The sequence below is a fragment of the Andrena cerasifolii genome, chromosome 11 (assembly GCF_050908995.1).
Source record: "Andrena cerasifolii isolate SP2316 chromosome 11, iyAndCera1_principal, whole genome shotgun sequence".
NCBI classification, from domain to species: domain Eukaryota; kingdom Metazoa; phylum Arthropoda; class Insecta; order Hymenoptera; family Andrenidae; genus Andrena; species Andrena cerasifolii.
In genome coordinates this window covers 7,767,522-7,789,686 of record NC_135128.1, presented here as the reverse complement: position 1 = coordinate 7,789,686, position 22,165 = coordinate 7,767,522, and the positions used below count along the sequence as shown (strand labels likewise).

Below are 22,165 nucleotides of genomic sequence, written 5' to 3'. Positions count from 1 at the left end.
GACCTGCCGCAAATGTATAAATTGTTTCCGCTGTGCTTTAAGATGCGAACATATGAATGAAAGGCGGAAAGGGACACGACTTCGATCGAAGATATGCGTAAAGATAAATAAAAATTGTCGCTTTTGGTTTTCTTTTATAGATAATACATTTTTGTTGGTCCGAACCTTCATAAATAACCATTATTAATAAAATTCTGCTTTATTTCATTAGAAAATGAAATATTTCATTAAAAGGCAACTCTTATATCATAGTAACAACTTACCCCAATGCGATAACAACTTGCCCCATATAGGGGTAAGAAGTTCCGCTTCGATCAACCACAAATAAATTACTTTCTATGAGAAACCTATTACAATATATTAAACACAAGCTTAAAATCAGAAGATATAATAAATTTAACAAGAAATTAGTCAATAGTGAAGAGAATAACTACATTATTTTCCAGTCATTTTTTATGTTTTATCGAAATCGGAACTTTTAGCCCCGGCCTCCCCTACATCGGTCGGAACAATCTGATCTACCTCGGCCACGCTCTTAAGGGCAGAAGACTGTATAAATCGAACGGAAAATAAAATAAATTTTTTTTCCATAAATCGCCTCTAAAACATTTTAAAAAAATATATTCTCAAATATTATACGCTGAAATTCAACTCCGTATCGATACTGCAGCCTGGTGAGTCAGCGCGCAAACGAGCGGCGAGCATAGGTACCTAAAACGCATTTTAAACGCGTTTTTCGCGAAATCACGTTTTCAGAATTGAGTCAAAAGCTATGTGACCAATAAACTTCAAATTTTGCACACTTTTAGTGTGTAATATTCCTCAGAATATGAACCGCCAGATTTAATCAAATTATTGATTTTAACCACGGTTTTTAAACAAATAAAACGCGAATTTTTTACAAAAAATACACCTAATTATTTGAAGTTCCGCCATTTTTAAAATATGCATTTTTTTGCTCACCCTTTGTGGTTCATATTCTTACAATTGGCATATAAATTGAAACAAAAATTTGTTGGTCTGTTGCGCATAACTACCAGAGACGGAGAACCTATTTCAGATACTGCTCTAATTTCTTTTCTATTTATTATAATTTTACTGTTACAAATTTTTGTTTACTTGCTATAATGTTAAAGAAAGTAGCCTTAAAGTCCCGAAAGGATTAGCGCATTGGTATCTTTGCAAAAAATTCCTAAAAATTGATACAAAAATAAGCCGTTTATGCGGGCTTCACCCCTTAAGGGGACATTCTCATGAAATCGCTCAAAGAGTAGGTGACCTTTACGATTTTTTTTTTTTAAAAGTATACAACTTACTGTAAAGAAACTTTATGGCCCTTATTTATTTGTTATTCAAGGATGTGAAATGTTTTCATTTTCTTTGTCAATGTCCGCTTAACGTTTCGCTTGTCCCCTCGCTTGCAAGGAATTCGAACCATTTAGCAGATTCACGGTCATAAAATCGTCGCTCGAAGCAAGGGAGTTCCTTTTCCGCATAGCTTCCGCGAACTACGAAAGGTTCCAGCACGTGGACGCGCGCGTTAAATATTCCTGTTATCCGTTGAGCAGTGGCAAGACCGGAGGTCTTGGAGGACCGTTTCCAGAACGAGGAATTCTATACAGCAGAATGGATACCGTTGCCTCCACGCCCTTGCAACTGTTTTACAACCTTCCGCGACGTTGCCGTTTCAGAGCTTCATCGGTCGTGCCAAAAAGCCAGTGAAAAATCCATTACCCTTTGGGAAGAGCTTTCCACGGCTGGCAGTTGCAAATCAGGAAGCGACGTCTATCGACAGGCGCGTCGCTTGCTATCCGTTATCCCTCTAACGTCTGATTGAGCCAGACGTCACCATCAAATCGAACGGAAGATCTGCCTAATAGTCGCGGCGATAGAGGCGTCCACCTGTAACTTGCGGACGGACAGGTGGAGGGCTGTAATTCACAGATGCAATCGACGTGATTCAGGGAAACGTCCGGACGGGACATAGGACACGTTTTGAACGGGGAATCCCTGGGGCACGTGGGCGAACACGTTTTGGGGGATGATAGGCGCGTGGCGAATAATATGCATGAGATCCGCAGTTTGTTTTGCGCTGCGATTCGTGCTGTCCTCGTTGCGATTCGCGGTGGAGGTTCGAGCTAGATATCGAGATTAGAGCCAATTGTCTGCCGATTTATCTGTGCCAGATACAGGCGAGGCGAAGAATGCACAGAAGAAAGCTGTCTCGCCTTATCGTTCACTAGCCGTTGCGGTAAGTCACGCTAATGTACTCGAATCGGTTTTCAGCCGAGTCGGCCGATGATCGCTAGACGTCTCGGTCGATATTAAGACCTCGCGAGGTACACGCGCGGTAGTTTCCTCTTACGTAAGGTCCTCGTACCAAATGCATTAACGGCAAAGCCCGTTTCGAGAATTGGATTACTCGCCGAGGACATAGCCGTGCTCTCGACGCGCTCGGAAATCGGACGCGCTTCGATCGGGTCGCATTGATCGCACGAACCCCGTGGCTGGGCTAATTTTTGCCGGCCATTAGCTGCTGCGAACCCTTCTGACGTTATGATTACCCTATCGTTACTCTTAACAATGAAACACGGCGTAATCAAGAATTAACGAGTTAATTGATACCTGCCGGCGATTATCTCGCATCTTTGGCTGCTCTTAACGATGGGACGTTAAACCTGCGTCCTGCTGCGTGCAGAGTGTGTGCGAAGCACTCGACGCTGCATAAGTTAACGCCAGTGATCGATTCCCACCGAGAAGCCGAGCGAAACTCGATCCCCCGTGCGAGTTTGATTCAAGAGTTTCTCGTTGCCACGACAGCCAGAAGGATTTGATAAAACGAGATGGGCGCGTAGAGTCTCGTATGATTTCTGGCTGGCGGGACTCGGAGGCGCACTGGCTGGAGAAAAGAGACGACGAGGAGGGTGCTTCGTCGAGAGTGGATGGAAATTAAGAAGGGTTGAACAGGTGGTTGAACAAACGTGGCAACGCTAGAGCTTCGCGTTTTTCATCTTGGATTTAATTAGATACCAACCACCTTCCTATTTTTTCCGAGTTCCCCTCCCCCTAAAGTAGCCCCTCCGTTTGCACGAGGATCCTGCCGGCTCGTTTACCTCTTTGAGCAGAGCTTCCTCTGCTAATTCCATATGCATCGCAAAAGAATCTTTCGTTCTTCGATTTGGAATTCAGAGAGGAATCAGCTGGAAGGAATAAAATATTGCATCGCAGCTCGCATAAATTCGAAACGATCCGAGGCGCGTTTTCCACCGTATCCCAGAGCGACGAGATGTTAGGAACGGTTCAGGGGATATACGAGGAGCAAAGGTCCTTGCCCCAGGACACGCGCTCCGCAGACGGTCGATGGCCAGGGTAACAACCGAAGAAATACCTACGTATTCCACCCCCAAGGGTATCTACCCTCCTACGCTCCGCTCCGACACTATCTCCCTTCGCTTCTGATACCAGAACACCCTTTATCGTCGGCTCAAACCGTTCGTAATTATCGCTGAAAATACTACCGCCCGGGTACATTTTTAAACCCATCGAGATTCAATATCATCCCGTTATTCCCGACCAAGGAAAATAGCGCGCTTCGGTTCGGTCCCAACCGTCCAGGGATTGCACTCCGAAAACCGATATCAGCAGCGCCGAAAATATACGGGCACGTAAATACGTGATGATCCCCGCAGAAGCTCGTCAGCCGGCGGATTCGATTTCTCTGGCGCGCGCGACGTAATAAAATCCATTTGGAAACGATAGCTTCCAGGACGAATTAAGGATTAACGTTCAATCTCATGCTCAATTTCCCGCGTCCCGTGCAGCCAACGACTCCTCGTCCTGCCCGATCTCCGCGCGGACGGTTCCGTGCCCGTGGAATTGCGTTTGGTTTTCGACAACGGACGCGGCGGGGGATGCTAATTAACGAGCGAGCTCTCCGCGAAAATAACGGAGGTCTTCTAATTAAAGGCGGCGAGATCGTGCCGATAGGTCCGGATACTCGGGCGTACGTCTCAATGGAGCGGCGACTTTGAGCGGCGAGATAGAGCGATAGCGGGGAATTAGAGGGTGGACGCCTTTAATTAAGACGATCCCTAATCAAATAGTTTCGGGAAACGGATCAATGAGGGCGGCTGGGGTCACCGGCAGACATCGGGTGGGGCTTCCAGTCTACTCTCTAATCGGCCGAATTGTCGAGATAAAAATTAGTTTCCCCGTCTCTTCGCTATCCGTTATCGGAGCGCAATCTCCCTCGCATTCGCCGCTGGATAGAGAATTTTCTGAGCGCTCCTAATGGCTTTCGAGACAGTAGCTTGTAAAGCTTCACTGTACAGCGGGCACCAGTGAAATTGCACCTTGATGTCCAATAAGCCCGGTTCCTTGGGTGGATTTTCGCAATCAAAGGGAACCGTACCGTGCAGTTCGATCTCGTTCAATTACGTTCGGGCTAACGTGTCCCTCAAAGGGGGATATTAAATTTGTTCCAGCCGCTGGAGGCTCCCTTTCGCGGAGCACGCTTCTCCCGCTTCCTTTTTACCGTTGTTCCTCCCGTTTACTGCCACCTCCGAGGTGTCTCCTCATCCGGGGCGTAATTTATCTCGGGCGATAAAACTCCTCGAGGCTATCGATCGCTGCTGCGACGCGCGTGGACGCTTCTAGGCGAGAAACTGCGGTAACTGCATAGAGCCGTGAGTGCATCTGGCAGTTATAGTTGAACGGCTCGTCGTACTGCTCACGGGCATACGAAAGATTACGCATTTCAACGTAACGCCGCAAAGGCGTCGCGAGCTCCAGCGCGAGGCATCGCTGGCGATAAACGTGGCGCGAAAAAGACCCGACGCCTCGATAATTTATCAATGAAATTACGGCGCGTGCTTATTTCAGCGTGCTCGAGGGAACGCCTTTGGCGACGGTTTTGCTCGGCCTGCGATAGATGCACGAAGGACGATTCTGGTATCGGGATCGAGGCATCGGAGCGTCCTTTTAATAGCGCTCGAGATAGTATTAGAAAAACGATACTGGAAAGAGTCCCGTAGGTGATTATCGCTGGAATTGGACGGGCCAGCGGTTGTCGCAGTTTCGATTCCGGGTATTTGTAATTGAAAAGCGTCGGGACAGCTCGATGCGACCACGAGTGCCCGATAATTCAGTATTATTCAAATCTTATCGGATCCTGGAAGTTCCGCTGTGTAATCGTTTACTTTGAGTCCGCTGAAATTCCAGACGACGAAATTGATGAATATTTAGCAGTAAATGTCTCCGTTCGCTTCCACCGAGCGTTCCGATCCTAGGATTACGCGGCGAGGCCGAGGAAAGCAGGCAGTTTTTTCTGGGCAGTGCTTTAAGGCGACTCGTCTGGATTTTTCGGCTCTTAAGCTCGAGGTGCTTTCTCCTCGCCGCTTCGTTTCACCGATACCCGGAGCCAGCTTTCGTCGAAGCGCGCGGGAAATGAATATCCCTGGCTTTACAAAGCTTTACCGCAGATTAATCATTGACTACGGCCACCAGCGGCAGGGACGCGTCGCTTCTGTGCCCGTAGCAATTTTATTCGCGGTAGCAATTCGCGTGGGCGTATAATCGCAAAGTACAAATGGTTCTCTTTTTGGAATCGAGTCAGGAGCCACAATAAGAGTCTAAGGATGAAATTCACGGCTCCAGGAAGCTCCAGTCGAACGTTGTTTATGGACCGGCGAGGAAGAAGCTGAAGAAGAGGAGTACCATTCGTCGAGTGTCCACGCGAAGACGTCTTAATCCCCGCCTTTACATTCGTACGAGTGTCCTCCGGCGTTTCCAGCTCCGCAGACGGTGGAAAACGGTCTCTGAGCTAAGTTTGCGCGGTGAAGAAAAATTGGCCACAACACGGCTCGCGTGGCTTACGGTTTCGCAACGTTCCGAGTCAACAAAGGAAAGCGTCGACGTGTATCGTCTTGTGAAACACGCTTCTCGAACGCCGGCATGAAAATATATTAAATCCGTGACACGGGCGGAGGGAGTTCTCCGTGGCCGCGGGTTTTTAGCCGGACACGTGCGTGAATCACGGCAGACACGCGCGGCAGTGGTTGACGACGATAAAGCTTAATGACGTTATTGGGATAATATCCTGCCCGGCCGTAGATCACAGGTTTATCGGGAACTATGACGAAATACTCGTATCTCGTGGAATCCCGGTATAACCCATCGCGTCGCCGAATTAATTAAGATAGCGCTCCACAGGTTCGTGCCTTCTCTTCTATTTTTCATTTCGAGGCGATTTCGAGGCACGCCAGGAACGGCGCTGAAACGATCATAAAAATGAAGGCGATCTTTATCGGGGGAGTATTTTTAATTGAAGCGGAGGGATCGATATTTTAAACACGGTCAGTGGACAAAGTCGAGCCCCAATTAACGCTGTCACGCCGTATGAACCAATTAAAAACTGGAGTGCGTGCTCGTGCTAACAGAAGCAAATTGTATTGCCAAATTGTTCCTCGCGCAACAGGGTGGTCGAGGCCCTGTGCACCGGTTCTCGTTTTTCCCTCGCTGTGTTTCCGCTTGTTAGTTTATGCACACGTTCGGGACGCGCCTGTTTCCCACGTTTTCGGCCCCGTGCCGCCGTGCAATTAATATTTTAATCAACCGCGACCGGAAAAAAAAATACGCCCGCTGTTTATGCCGCGTGGAAATTGCGCGCGCTCTTTCGATCATTAAAATTCATGGAGGCCTCTGCGACGCGCATCGCCCTGGAAACTGTGCCCGCGTTGTTTTTCTTTTCTGTCTGCTTTCCCACTGTCGGGTATTCCTCTATGGAATTTTCTTTATTCACCGTCACTAAACGCTTCCCCGAGTGTAAACCGTGAAAAATTCAACTTCTGTCCCCCGTTGGCATTCCGCCTCCGAATCGGGGGATACTTCCGACCTTTCCCGACCCGGGCGCACCGCGAGCGTGGAAAAATTCGTGACTTCTCGAACCGCAGAGTCCTCCGAACCAGCCCGAGGCAATTACCGCTCACGCCCGGTCGTACCGGTCGTCGTTTCCCAGCGTTCTTCTGGCCCTAGCTACTAATTGCCGCGCTACCTTCCCGCGCGACGCTTCCTCGCTTGGTCAGCTCCAAACGGGGCGCAGCTAAGAACGGATTGGAAAGGTTTCGCGACACAGTTGCTGCCTGAAAGTACGTGCTTACCTTAAAACGCGCGGTTAAACAGGCCAGCGCTCGCATGCCGGCGAGCCGCGTGCCCGAGACTGCGCGCACACAGGAGAAGATAAGGCTCTCCGAAGAATTGGCTGACTCACGGAAAGAATTTTGCCACCGGTGCCCTTATCGCGGATTACAGCTTGTCTGCCGACGAATGTTTGGTTTCACCGTTCATCAGGCGGATCGATAAACGCCTGGCCGATGCGTCAGATATCAGAGGCATGCGGCGGAGCTCGAGGTGCTCGCCAAACGCCCTGGCGTTTGTGAAATTGACGCGCGCCGTCAGAGATCCTTGAGCATCCTCTCGCGCAATCTCCTCGAGAATCCCCTGAATCGTTACGTCTGTGTTTTACACGCTTAACTCCCGGCTTCTTGCGCCGCTTCTTGCTCTTCTTTCCTCTCTTTCTTCTCTTTTCGGGAGCGCGGTCGTTCCACGCGTGTTCCCACTGATTCACCGTGGCTCGAGTCGAATGGAGGAAACGCTGGGAGTCTAGCCTCGGCGGCGACTTAGTCAGACACGATGGTACGGTCGAGAACTTGGCACGGGTCTTTCCACGAAGGTGATTTACTCACCGAGATCAGCCGCGGGTATCTTATTCGGGAGATAGTTGAGGCTTGAACGCCGATTTAGAGCGTCCCTGGGTCGTTATCACGGCGGGGAACGAGGTACCTAGCCTGCGACCTGTCCTCGCTGAGCCTGTGGGTTCGTGGAAACGAATTCTTCTTTCCTGGAGAGCTCGAGGACTCTGCTCACCTTCGGAATACTCGCGAAAGAGAATATGGGACGCTCGTTTCACCCGAGAGATTAAAATTAATCCGGGATAATGCGAAGGGAGGCTGATGTATTCGTCCATACTCGCGACTCAGAAGCGTAACCGAAATTTCGGTGGGAGGGGATTTTAGCAGGTACCTGTACGCGCGTGGACGTTAAAACAAATAGCCTTGGCAGTTTTTAATGGGTTCTTGCCAGGGGTGGTAATCTCCGCGCTGTATTCGAGCCACGAACTCGTTCGCGGCGAACGTTAATTAACGATAATTAATTTTACACGGTTAAACGTCATTCGGCCGTGGCCGACGGGAAGAGGCATCGGGATGAAGCCCCGTGTATACACGAGAAGGCTATTTTTCAATCACCCGCGGAACGTTAATCAGAACTTTCCGGGACACCAGTGCATCCCCGTCAGAGACCCTCTATCATAATTAGGGCTCCGCTCGACGGTTCCGTGTCGCTTCGACGAGGGGTCTTAAACTTTTCCGCGGCGCAAGAGTATCATTGATCGCCGTCGCGAAGTAGAACTCTATAAAGAGCCAGCTGGAAGAATTAACTTCGCCAGTTACCTTAGCGTTTTGGCTAGACTAAAGTGACCAGACGTTTTATGTTTGAATGTGGGACATGTAAAAAGAAGCTTGCCACATTCGTAAGGACATCATTTTCTTAGTTTATTTAATTATATTATAAAGACATAGTTCTGATAAATTAAAACAAAATTAAAAACACATTTTTCATAGCAAAAAAATGACTACATAGATCATAGAATATAAAAAATCACTATATGGATATATATTTTTACTTCTGTGCCACTACGAAAATGTTAAAAAGATGGTATGTCAAATCGGGACAGTCCTACACGATCCAGGACGTCAGATCACTTTGGGATAGATATAACCTCGCTTTATTTGCACTCCGGGGCCATAACCTGTTGCACAGTTTTCGGACAATGAAGACTGCATACGTTTTTAATTTTGATGAAATAAACTATATTTTAACAAAAATTGCCTTAATCTAGGTCACTACTATAAACCTTTTATACGTCTAGTCAGACACCCGTCCATCTATTGGTTCTAAACTGTCCATCTACTACCCCTATAGTCCATCTACTGGTGATACGCGCTATGATTAAAATTGTCATCATTTTATGCTTAAATACATGAATTTTTTTACTTACAGTAATTTTTCTCTTTAAATTTATACATTTTTACGTGCAAAGCTTTCGATTTTTTTCTAATACAACAGATACTTCTACGAAACACCTTGATGTAAACATCGGAATCCGCTAAACCGTCCATCTACTGGCCTGCTTACCCTATTCGTGGAACCGTCGCGTGAGTCACTGTTGAACAGCAAAAGCAAACGATTGCGTTGCAGGCATCGCGATACCGCCTGTCAGTCTACGTAACGAGGCATCAGCATTTCTTATACGATGCGATCGTATCCTGTTTTTCTGGCAGTCAGCATGCAAGATGCGGCATCTCGAATGACGCGATTCCAGGATCCATTTGCTCGGTGCCTCTGTTCGCGTACTTCCAAGAACGTGACGATCCTAAATTATCGCGCTCGCGTGTCCACTCTCCTTACGTGCCACGATCGTCGGGATTCTGCGCCCCGTTTCCCGAAAGATGAGTAATCGCCGCGGCTACTGCTCCTGTGGGAGGAATGGCAATTCTCGTCGGGAAGGCGCGCGAGCAGACACCCGTTAGGTGGCTTTTACGAAGCGGGAGCAGGTCGTTGACGCGATGAATTTTCATGGAGGACCCGAGAAGTTCGGTTACTTTCGGTTGCCTCGCCTTTGAAAGGGACGCTTTAAGTCTGGGAGGTTGATAAGTCGATTTAACGTCGAACTTCTAATGCTGGCAGCGAGGCGGGATACGATTCTTTGCGCGTTAAGAGCCTGGAAGTGAATTATTTCAGGGCTACGCGGGACCAGAATGAGTAACGCGTTGAAAGAGAGGCTGTTAAAACTGGGAAAGGGAGACGAGGAGAAAAATTAATGTTTCGTATTGCTCCATAAATCTCGAAGCAACGAACCTGCCCGGCGTAAGTGCTCGCTTTGTACGCTCGTTATACGTCCTGTCGAGTATTACAAAGCCAGGTTGCATCCGCGGGCAATCGATACGCTCGCCACCCACTCTTTCTTGGATCCGTTGCACCCTCGATGGCTCGCCATCGGAACGTCAAAAGAACTCTCGTAGCCTTTAAACGTCTCCTGGAAGCTACCTGTTCCACTAATGGATTCTCTCTTCTCTGTTTCAGGTAAGGGGCGCCGATAATTAGAGAGGAAATAATTACGTGGACGTTACGCGGTTTACGTGAGTGACTTCCACAGCGGCTTACTTTCACGTTCCCAGGTCCGAGATAAACTTATGTCGGCGGTTTTCTAAAGCGGCTGGACGTCGCGCATGTAGGTCGCACGCGACTTTGGAGTCCAGATTTATTTTGTTTCTCATCGGTTTCTGGGTGAGGTGCTCCAGCCTACGGTTGGCTGGCACAGAAACCGCGACGAGAATAAAACTAACGCGATAGTAGCATCGAAGGGGAAACTGTGGCGCGGTTCAGACACACCCTTGGCGCATATAGCACGCTCCATAAAGCTCGTAACCCTTATTACTCGCAAACAGTCCGATCTCTCCTCGCGGAGAGTTGCGAGCGAGTTTCGGGAGACGCAACGAAGCATTCAGAGCGGCGTTACCTATCGAGGGCCCTTTCAGGGAAGTCTTTTAACTTCCCGAGACGTGTTCCCTCATTGAGAATTCCGGCTAAGTGCAGCTGGGCGGACGCGAAACAATATCCCCCACTTTTTAATCAAAGAAATCTGGCGCGATTCCAGGAAAATTTTCGTCGCAGTCGGGGCACGTATGCCTCGTAACTAGCGAGAAGGGCGCAGCCGATAAAAGGGCCCAGTATTTATACGAAGGCGTGATAAATTATCGGTCATACGCGGGACGTCTCTCCGGTGCGGTCGCCACAATGTTTTCTTCGGGGTTGCCCGCCGGCCGCAGCTTGGATTTATCGGCTTTCTTAAAGACGGCCGTGTAAGTGGCCGAAATTACACGATGCGCGAGATTCGTCGGTGCCCTTCCTCCGCGCGATCGATCTTCCTCTCGTTCCTCGTGCTCCCGCCGAAGTTCCTTGCCTCCTTCAGCCACCGCAACATCCTTCAGCCTCCTCGAGAACCGGTTTCTCTCCTCCAGGCTTCTGCTCGGAACTCGTCCGGATCGAGCACTCGCCATCCCCTGCGAAATCCCCCCGCTGTCCAGAACTTATTTTTCGCTGACTCGCAACCGCGAACTGGGCCGTCATCCCTGCATTCGTACCCCGCCGTTGGAAGATGCATCGACGCGCTTCCCAGCTTCGGGGAAAGATGAATATTCATGTCTCCGAAACTGGCGGCTGTATCGCAGCGGGAGATTTACGGTTACCGTGATCGAATTATTAATTCTGCAGCTTCGTAGCACGGCTTTAAATGTAGGAATTCGATCGAAAGATATCTAGGTTCAGTTCGAACGGTTTCTTAGGGGCTTCCTAAGGATCAGCTGTAATCGAGATCAATCTCGATCGTGAAGTACGTTAACGAATCGCACCCCCGATTCTATTGATCAACTTTCTATCGCCCCGGTGAGCCTCCCTCGTGGCTTCAGAAAGCTCCTCGTTTCCTTAAGGAAATAACTTAGCGCCGTCGGCCGAATTCGCTTCCCCTGGCCCCTTATCGCGTCGAACTCTAATTTATCTTCCTCGTTGCTCGCGACACAATAGAAAAAAAGTTCCCTTAAGCGGCGCAGGAGAGGGGTTGGGTTTTATTCCACCTGAAAATCCCGTGGAAACCGTCGTCGCCCGTTTTCGCGCTGTCAACGAAACTCGCGGCAAAGTTTCGATTGCGGAAGTTAACGGTCCACGATTTTCTGCTGCCGTAGACGGGGGCTATCTCCCGCTGTCTGGGAAGAGTATTTCCAGGGCGGAGGGGAGCAGGCTTTAATTCCACTCGGGGGTGAAATCGCAGTTTTCACAAGTCGTCAAACATTTCCGAGTGTCCGTGAAGATCTGGAAACGATCAATTTAGTCGGGAAATTTAATCTCAAAATGCTTTCGTACCTTTTGCTGTGTTTAATAAAGGCGGAATGAAAATTCTACTTCGCTTCGCCCGTTTATCCGAGCCTCATCAATCGTCGCGCGAAGGACCGAGGACTCGGTGGCCATTTCTAGAAGGGTAACCCCCTGTCCGATTCGTCCGTCCAAGGACCAGAAAGATTTTGCGGGGGTTGAGCCCTAATTTACCTTTTTCGTACCTTCAGACGACCTTCTCGTCGCGGACATCGCCCTCGCCTTCGCTCCCTCTTCGAAGTTCATTCTTCCGTACGAAAAAAAAAAAACGGAGGGAAGTTGTGCTCTTGCAAAACTTTCAATGTTCAGTTTCATGTAATATTCATCCCCCTTTTGTCTTATTCATATTCATAATTCCGACGCGTCACCGAGCCTCGAAGGTAATAAATAACGAAGCCGCGTTTCCGCGTGTCGCCGCTTTAATTGCGGCGTCGAAGTTTCCACCCCTGTCTGCTTATTTCGGATACCCGCGAATTCATCCACCCGCTAAGCGCGATGCCTGCTGGATTAAGTATTAATCCATCCCGCGAGTCCATTGGCGGCGACGGTTCCCCAGCGTCCAATTATAGTTCGAAGGAGGAAGGAACTAAACACTCGAGACAATCCCGCTGTCTAGGAATCGGTAACAATCTCGAAATCCCGATTTATCTCCGCCGCGACCTTCGTAATGGAGTGCAACGGCCTCCCTCGCCTCCGAAACCCCTCCGAAACTTGTCCGTCTTGTGATAACAGGGGAGCTCCAGCTCTTCCTAGCAATCTCCATTATCTGCGGGAAGAAGGAGCGGGCCGGCTACTTCTTCAATGGCGCCACGTACTTAAATCGAATTAAATTCTCGAGCACGCTCGGCCGTAGATAAAACCGGGCGAAAGGAAATCACTGCCCTCGGAGCCAGAGTCAACCCCGAAATTCCACTATATCTCTTTGCTGCCCGACGACCTTCGGAACGGGGTACATCGGCCCCTAACAACCCCCTGACTCCTCGCTCTGTGCTCGTCATATTCCTGAACTCTTCCACCCCGTCGAACGAGGGTACAACGGTAGAGGGAGAACGGAGGGAGAGAGACGGAGGGTGAGTTTTTGCCAGGCGAAGTAATTCCACCAGCAGACACCCCCTCCAGTTTGTCGGGCGCGTGGCGATACACGCCACCCCTCTCCGCGTGGTTTTCGTGTCCCGGTGGTGGGGAGTCGCGAGGGTGCACGGGGGTTGCGACGACACTGCGGAGAGAAGGAGAAGCAGTGGCTGGTGGCTGGCTAGCTGGATGGTTCGTCGGCTGGTTGGTTGGCTGGTTAGCAAGGGGTTGCGTCGTGGCGCCGCCGTTGCCGTTCCTACGCGAATTCGTCTCCCGTAAGGGAGCTTTCAGTCGACGCGCGACTGTCCCCGAAGACGCGTATACCGTGCACCCCCGTACGTAGCTACTACCCCTGTCCGCGGAGTGCAACGTTCACCTGCTGCTGGGGGTGCGCACCAGTGCGTGCTAGGAGGATTCGTCCTGAGAGGTAACCCTGCGATCTTTTACAAACCCTTTGCCTTCTCTACCCTTTCCAACTCACAGAGTGCTCGCGATCGTTACCGTAAACGGAGAGGTAAACGCGAATTTTGCTTCTTGTACCGTAACGATTGCGGGGGTAAGAAACAAGTGGACGGACAAAAAGTAACGTTCTCAGAAACTTCTGTTCACCACGAAGCTTATTGTTCACCGAAGGCGAATATACACTAGAAAGCTTTATTCGAGTACGAGCAACGTTTGCGTCATAAGCAAAGCATCTCTGCTCGTTTTATTATTCTCCGGTCTCACCCTCGCCCTATCATGCGACGATTCTCGCTGGCGAGCCGGCCAAATCTGGGAAGAGCATAAAGATAGTAGTAGCATTACGGTTATATACCCTTGAGTCACCGGTGCGTACACCGCCTCGAGGCAGAAAACCCGTGCGCGATTTCCCGTTCCCCTTCGACCGATACCGGCCCGACAACAGTTTGTTCCCGCGATATCGATCGCGGTCACGAATGCTCCTCGTGGCTCGCATCATTTGCCTTAATTGCAATCGATAATCCACCGCGAGGTTCCTTCCCCCCGCGTTTATTTCAGGCCTCGCGGGGATCCTCCTGGAAGCCGACTTCCACGAAACTCTAATCCGCGCTTTCGATTCACCGACGGCTCTCATAAACCCGGCCCGAGGATTATTAATAGACGCGCGTTCTCGCCTCTTGTGGTATAAATGCGAATGCAAATAAAGCCGTTAGGAGGCGAACACGCGACTTCCGCGAATAAAAATCCATGGCGGAGCGCGATCGGCAGGGAACGGGCAGGGGTATCGCGTGTATTTATAGATTCGCGGCGAGTCATTGCTGCCACGAGTAGTACACTCTCGAGGCGGGGATCAACGGGTTCGGGCACGAAACACCAGGAACCGTTTCGTGTCCCGTAAGAGACGGACGGGTAGACCATTGCTCGCTAGCCTACCTGACGACGATACCAATTTCCAACTTGTTGACGAGCATCGCGTGTACCGACTTCTCTCTGGCTCGCGGTGATATTCGCCGGCGCGCGAGCCGGACTCCGTCGATCGGGTTTCGACCCTGCGTCGGGACGCCATCGGTGGAGAACCGAGTGGAACCGGTCACGAAACGCTGCTCAGAAAAATCACCACCACGCTCGATATTTCATTCCTGCTCCCTTTGTGCATCGAATGAATTATCCTCGAAGTACGTTATCCGCGCGGCAGTATCGCGAATGCTTCCACGCCGGAGAGGTCGCGTATGCGTATTTGTTTTCGAGCAATCTGTTCGGAGCAAGTTTTCACTTCGCGCGACGCTCGATGGAACGCAGGAATTTGTACGCGGCGTTCCAGCGGGCTGGGAAAACCCCGATAAAGTGGCTTGCTACGATCCGTCCTTTGTCTAGCCGCCTCCTGCGGGGACGTCCCACCGCCGGCGAAGATTTACAGTGGCTACGGGGGAAGAAGTTTGGATAGTACTCGGTGAAACGGTGCAGCACGCCGCGATCCTCTTAGGGGTGGGTTTTTCCCCGGAGTTCGGAAGCCCCGAGCATGCAGAGGCGCAAGAACGATGGCCGGGAGATACGGGATAGCAGGAATTCTTGCATCCCCTAAACCTTTCGCCGTAAATGTCGCATCTGGTAGAATTAATGCGCCGGCTGTTCGCAAAAATTCCGCTCCCGAGGCAGCCGGCTCTGTAGTCGCGCTACGTTTTTATCGCCTTCCCTTGCGGTTCCGAAGCGGCGTCGCGGAGAAATTCGCGGGGGCCAGGATTTATCGCTCGGACGCGGAAGCCAACCGCTAACCGCTAACGAAACCGGCACAGTGTGCTCTCGCGCCTTAAAATATTTACACGCGTTTAACGCGCGGCGCGAGATCGTAAAGTGACCGGCGATAAAACGTAGCCGGCGATAATTCACCCCGGGGGCTCAGCTGATGTTAATAAGTAGAGAGTGTAACGCCTGAATCTGCTGTAAAACACTGTAACGAGAAGCTAGCCGCCCGTGTCGCTCGAGTGGGTATCTTTCAACCGCTCGCCGGCTCTTTCGAAGTGGAACGAATCTCCATGGAGCTAGTAAATCAATTCGCTTTGTATCGGCTCGTGGCGTCTTTTTCTTTTCACCGTCGAGAAATTATTGCGGAGTGGACAGACGGAGGGGTGAAGGAGTGGTCGTTGCGACGTGTAAGTACACGGTGCTCCGATTCAATCCGAAGTCTGCGAGAATTTTATTTCCACAGTCCAATTTCTGCTAAGGGTCCTTTACGGACAGAGGGATCCTCTTGATCAATGAGAAAATTGGTCGCAGCGGCACTGAATTATCCGCCGACGCGTCGCAGCCCGGTGTAGAGCAATTTTCTCGGGTGATTCATAATGTCGTCCGTATCGGGCGATTCGCGTGCTGGCGTGTGGGCGTTATCTGATTTTTCTGCAAGAACCGTGCGTGCAGACCACCCCGGATCGGTATTTCTCCTGCGTGGAGACTTTCTTAGCCATTAAGAGCACGCGAGCCGCTAGCAGTAATCGAGCCGCGGTTGCTTGGAAATCGACCTACCGGTTCTTCCCTCTTCTCTCAGCGACGATTCGCCGCGTTCCAGCGAAAATCTGAAGCGCGCTTCGGGACGGGCGTTTAAACCGTGAAAAGTTGCCCGGTTCTAAATTGTTCTCGCGGGATTTTTCCCACCTGTCTGTGAAAAAAAAGGTGCTTCCGCGAAGTGGCGCGGACGAAATGCTTGCAGCCGACCGTTTCGCTCGCAAAAGTTGCTCCGGTTGGCAGAGCTGCGTCTGGTGCGATGCACTATGATCGATCGCCGACGTATATGTGCGCTCGTATTTTTAGATGGCAGACTGGCAGGTGAGAGATGTCGGGGACGAGCCCCACTCGACCCGATAATCCCGTGTTCCGCGGATACGTCGGATACCTGACAGCCGCGAGAGACTACCGAAACATCCTGGCCCTATGCATTAGTTATTTCCAGCGACTATCGTTCGCCGTTTTCCGCACAGGCTCCTCCCCGCATTATCGGGGGTCGGAGTTAGCGAGGACAGGGGTCTCGCGACGCGTCTCCGAGCGTTGCTTATTTATCCAAGTCTGGCCTCCATCTGTCCGTATATTTATTCGCAATTTACTCCCCCGCAGCCGCGGGGAATATCGCGGAGAGAGATTGGTAAGCACCGTTCTCGCAAGAGGCGAACCAGACACCGTTGTAGATTTTTCGGAGACGAGGGACTGGAATGATGATGCACTGTTTGCGCGCCTAGCAGATCAAAGCTTCTCTAAAAATATTTCTTCGCTATTTGCAGTCGTAACTTCTACGTTTCGCGTGGCTGCGAGGTCCAAAGGATGCCTTAAAAATACCCCCCCTGTGTTTGCGTTCTCCTTTCGATCGACCTTTTCGTTTCCCGAGCCTTCGAGTTTCCAAGGAAACGTATGAATCGTGATTCGAAGACTTTAATTTCCCCGACTGACCGCGATTTAAATGTCGCTGGGTGGCACGGAGTCGTCGCCCGCCGCGGAAAAGGTTTTCAAGCGAGCTGCCGACGCGGCCGCATTGTGGAACGTGTCCGGCTATGCGGGCTGCCGATAGGATTCAGGAAAACTGGTCCATAGAAATCCTTGGCAGACACTCGGCTGTACGCGCGGACAGCGGCACAGAGCAAGCGCATTGTTTGCGCGAGACAGATTCATTTAGACTTGTCGCTCGCCTCGGAGCGACGTCGATTAAGGGCCGCGCAGACGAACGCAAAGCTGCTGGATAATCCTCCTCCCCCACGGTTCCCTCTGATACTCGCGGCGTATCGTTTTCCAGCGTTCTGGCCCCGCTCCATAAAGAGTCGCTAGCGAGGCGTCGATCGGCCCGCGGCTTTTCCGTGACGGGTCGCCTGGCGCGACGCATGGGGATGAGAAATACAGTCGGGATCGATAGGAGACGGTGGAGATCCGTATCCATAGCGAATCTTCGGTAACAAGTATATCTGTTAAATCGATGTTATCGCGTAGAATTGGGATTGGCAAACACTGCGAGGTGGGAGTTGATTCAGATAACGCTGAAGGCTCAGACCATGGCCTTCCACGCTGTCACGCGATGGGTTATCCTCGTAAATCCTTTGACGACGTATAGACATCACCGATCAGGATTATAGGACCTAGAATGCGTGGGGTATTCGTGAAGGGAAAGGGGATAAAACGGGGAATGGCCATTTTCGTGATTTCGGGATTGATAACATGAGCGGCTTTCCTGCTTTTGATAATAAGAGAAGCTGAAATTTTTTATTTTGATTCAGTACGCTGCCCTGATCAAACGTGCAGAAATAATGTAAAACAATTATTATTTTATTGCTTATTTTTTTATGCCTCGCTAAAGTCTTAAAACTTCATTTTCTCGATAAAGCTGGTTCGTGACACTCCTTGTTTTTTCCCCATACCCTTCGTGTGTACTCCAAGCATTATCGACTCGAGATGCACCCCCCAGGTGACCATCTGGAATTAAAACGGGATTTTATAGGAATCAATTGTTCTCTGGGTCCTGTGATTCGACAGATCGGTAGTCGCAGGCTTGTCTCGAACAATATATCGTTAAGGGGCTCCGACTCGGGCTGGGTATTAACAAAACCGACACGATTCGTCGACCATGGCTCTCGTTAATCTCGAACGTTCCATTAGGCCGTGTTCACAGAGGCACGTTCGGAAGCACAATGTGCTTGCACCGCGTCCTGTAATCCGACCGCATAAAGACTGCGAGAGCCGTGTAATGCGAGAGAATATCCCCTCTCGCCGTTCGCAATCATGCTGGCCAAACGACACCCCCGATTGTTTTTAGCGCTGGTCACGTTCATCGAATTCACGAGGATCCGACTATTAATGGGATCATGACTCCGTTCGTCAGGAACCGGGTCCTCTTATCCTCTCTCGACCACCCTTTGTTCCGCACCAGCCTCCCGCAATGATTATCACGCTGTAGAGATATATACCGAGGGTTTGAAACTGCGGACCGTGAGTTTACATCGCCAACGGTCCACGTTGAAACGGTAAAGTAACGAGAATTGCTGCAGGATCCACTGTGGAGAAATATCGATGGGGAAGCAGAAGGGTGGAAGTGGCCCAGTAAACAATCCGCGGCGCATCGGGTAAAATCGCCGCGGCGAGAAAAAATGTTTCGAATCGCCCTTGTAACGAGCAGTAGCATCGTTCCCGTTCTCGTTGGCTCGGGTTCATCGAGTCGTCGGCGTTAATCGAATTTGTCAGGGGCATGAAGTGTGCCCAGCACACGAAGAGACGAGTGTGTAGCACAGGCAACTCGGAAATAGTCTATTTGAACGCGATTTTCCGGGCCACTTTGATAGGAAATCGCGCGAAATCCGAGGTACGAGAGACGGAAGAGGATTCGATCAAACGATGCTCTCTCCTGATCCGATAGAAACTTTGTCGTCGATTTTAAATCCAACTGCATCTGCGACTATTAGCAACAGCCACTGTGTCAGAGCGTACTAGATTTTGGTGAAATAAACTGAGTGATATAAATTCGAGTGAGAAAATTCGTTGAGTTGTATCTCTTTGATTCGAGATTGCCGGTTGCGAATTATAGACTGACTAGAGACAGGACAATAGACAGGTGATGAGGCCGAGAGGAGTGAGAGGGCGGGATAGAGGTAGGACAGAGACTAACATAACAGAAATCAGAGAAGCGGGGATTCGAGGTACAAAGATCGACACAGGGAGCGAGGGAGAGAATGAGAGACCAAGGGATGGAGACAGAACGAGGACGAAAGACAGGTGGTGTGCCGGCAATCGGACGTGTACATTCTGCGATTCAAAACTATACTTTATTACAATTTCGAACAGTCAGAAATCCATTCATTCTAGCCTCAATGCTTTTGATTAAAAGTTCCAAGAGCGCAACAGTGTGACAGAGGTGGGCGTACCATTTTCATGCACGAGATCCCACTGAGAGAGAGACGACGTCTGGTCGATGGTGTCCCGTCGAAAGTTCATTGAATGGCTCGCATTAATTTATACAGACGGGTGGTTAATCGTGTTTCGCGCGCTACTCGCGGAAAATGCGCGCAACGCGTAGCGGCTGGCCAGGAGGTCCGTGCATCCCCAGTTCAGAGGATTCGTCGTGGCCGCAGCCAGGTTAGTTTATTGGCCAGCGAATGCACAGGGTGCATTTGCCCATGGACGTAATCGCGGACTCGCGTGCTGTCGAATCACGGCCACCGTGTGTCACGTGCGCGGGGTGCACGAACGTGCGCCACATATGTTCGCCGGCGTGTTGCACAGGAAGTGCACCGGGCCAACGACGTACGTACAGGGTGTCCTGTCTTATTGCGCCACCGATCACCGGGGACGGACATTCGATTACCAGCGCATTTGACTTTCAATCGGCCAAGTCTGGAGCGAGGTAGTCGGCTCGCTACCTGCTTCAAAAGCAATCGCAGTCGTGGTCGGCTCGTGGAAGTTTGTCGCGCAGTTAGTTAAGGGTGAAATAGATTATTAATGGCACGAGGGCGCGAAGCCTCCTGCTGACTCTCTATTTCCATTGGGCCGAGTTACCTAATAACCCTAAAAATGATAAAAAAAAATAGTTAAACACAATACGAATCCCATAATCTTGTGATCTTTATTTCGCGAGAAATTAGCAACTCGTAGAGCAACTCTTACATTATATAATTATTAAGACTACCAAGCCATAGCTGATTCTCTATTTCCATTGGGTCAAGTTGTCTAATAACCCTAAAAATGACAAAAAATTAATTAAACACAGTAGGGATCTCATAATTTTGTGATTTTTATTTTGCAAGGAATTACCAAGTCGTGGAACAACTCTTACATTATATAATTATTCAAACTACCAAGCCATAGTTTTATTTTAGGCTTAAAAAATAAAAGCTACTGAAAATTTACAATAATACTAATTATACTACGCAGTACTAAATAACCCATTAGAATACCTTGTAAAACAACAACAAGAAATCAAATATACACAACAGAAATAAAGCTACTTTTCTTTAACAATTAAAATCTCCAAACTAAATTTACTCAACTTCAGATCACCGAGGGTAGCTCTCTGCATAACTCAATTGTCTTTGGCTGAGGATAGAGATTAACGTGGCGATTGTATAACGAGGCCTTGGAAGGGCCTTGTTGTCCCTCGTGCACAGTTTTTCGCCGACCAAACATCGCCATTATGTCCACGCTCGCGAAACGAGCAGCTATCGTCGTAAAGTGCTCCGTAATTGACCTGATTATGCAACCGATCGGACAGCACCACGTCGGTTATACTCGATATTAAACAACGCCATTGCGATATCCCTCGTAATGCGATTAATCGTATAACTACGGGCGGCTAACGAAGTGCATATTATCAAATCTGTCGGCGCGCTTTCGTGGATATTACGCGGAGAGGATCGCGCTACCCGGCATCGATTCCGCCGATTCGCTACGAATTCCTCGGTCGCTGAAAGTATGCCGCCGTTTCGCCGAGTGGTTGCTCAATACCCCGAGCTCCATCGCCTCGGTCGGCGATGAATCGCGACTGGTCCGCGTCTGGCCCGAGCGTTTCCCTCCTGTCGGCGGTTTTTTTCCACTCGCTGGACGAACCTGGACACCGTGTATGCAACGATGGCTGCGCAGATACACGCGGCTCATCCGTATCGGAGCATGCCCCTCGCGTGCACGTACACGCGCGTACACGCACACCGGCTTATGTAAATGGACACGTAACACTGGATGCACGTTCCAAGAGCAGGTGGAATATGACCCCCCCTCGTGTGCATCAGGAGAACGCGACGTCGACGAGGACTCGGCAGTTTTTGTTTCGCCGTTGCCTCTGTTCTTCTCCTCCTCTCTTGTCATCGTCGTCCTTTCTTTCCCCGTCGACTGCCTCTTCCTTACCGCCCCGGGCGGCAACGAAATGTTTAAATAGACCGTCCACCGGGGTCGCGGAATTTGCTTTCCCAGAATCGTGGCATTGTTGCGAGTTCCTTCTTTCCCCTTTGCCTTCTGCCGCGCAAATTTTTCGGTTCCTCAAAGCGTGTCGTGCTCTGCAAATTAACGAACGGAAACGTGGGATCGGGAGTTTTCGTTCCAAGAGAGGATAGTGGAGCCTCAGCTCGCGTCGAAGAGGATTCGTTTCGGTACCTGCACCTGGTTGACCAGTGTACAGGGAAGTTTGTATTACTTCTGTACACTGTACTCGTCAACGTTAGCATTAAACGAGTGTGGGATATAAAATATATTTAATAAAATCAGGAAAGGTATATGTACAAGTCGCCCTCGTGCCCAAATATGGGCATTCCTTCGCCGCGCACTTTCTCGCCCCGATAAACCCTTGCGCGCGTCACTGGGCCCGGTGACGTGTTGGGTTTTTCCCAACGGGCCTGTCTCCTCCGAGGTTCTCAACGTCTCAGATGCACATACGTTTCTAAACCTCTTCCGATACTGCACGAATTTTATAGATTCCGGGATTTAGCTTTTCATCCAAAATTCCAGCAGATGACCCGGGCACCGTGCCCCGGAGCGAGTCTCTTTTAACGAGTCGATATTTTATTCGCCGTGCATCCGCGAGCTTCTCTCCCTTCCGCTGCTTCTCTTTCGCTGCCAGGAAAGAGTTGCAAGATAATTC

General features: G+C 50.1%; 1 protein-coding gene across 3 annotated transcripts in view; it reads left to right on the top strand.

The window, feature by feature from the left end:
* Gckiii (Germinal centre kinase III) overlaps positions 1–22,165 on the top strand; it is a 90,784-nt gene that overhangs the window by 15,427 nt on the left and 53,192 nt on the right. The window contains exon 1 of one of the 3 annotated variants that reach the window (XM_076823157.1): positions 13,319–13,543. The exons of the other annotated variants lie outside the window; for them this stretch is intronic. The gene's annotated coding sequence lies outside the window, so the exon portion shown is untranslated. Of the gene's footprint in view, positions 1–13,318; positions 13,544–22,165 lie in introns of those variants that run through there. 3 annotated transcript variants of the gene reach the window in all.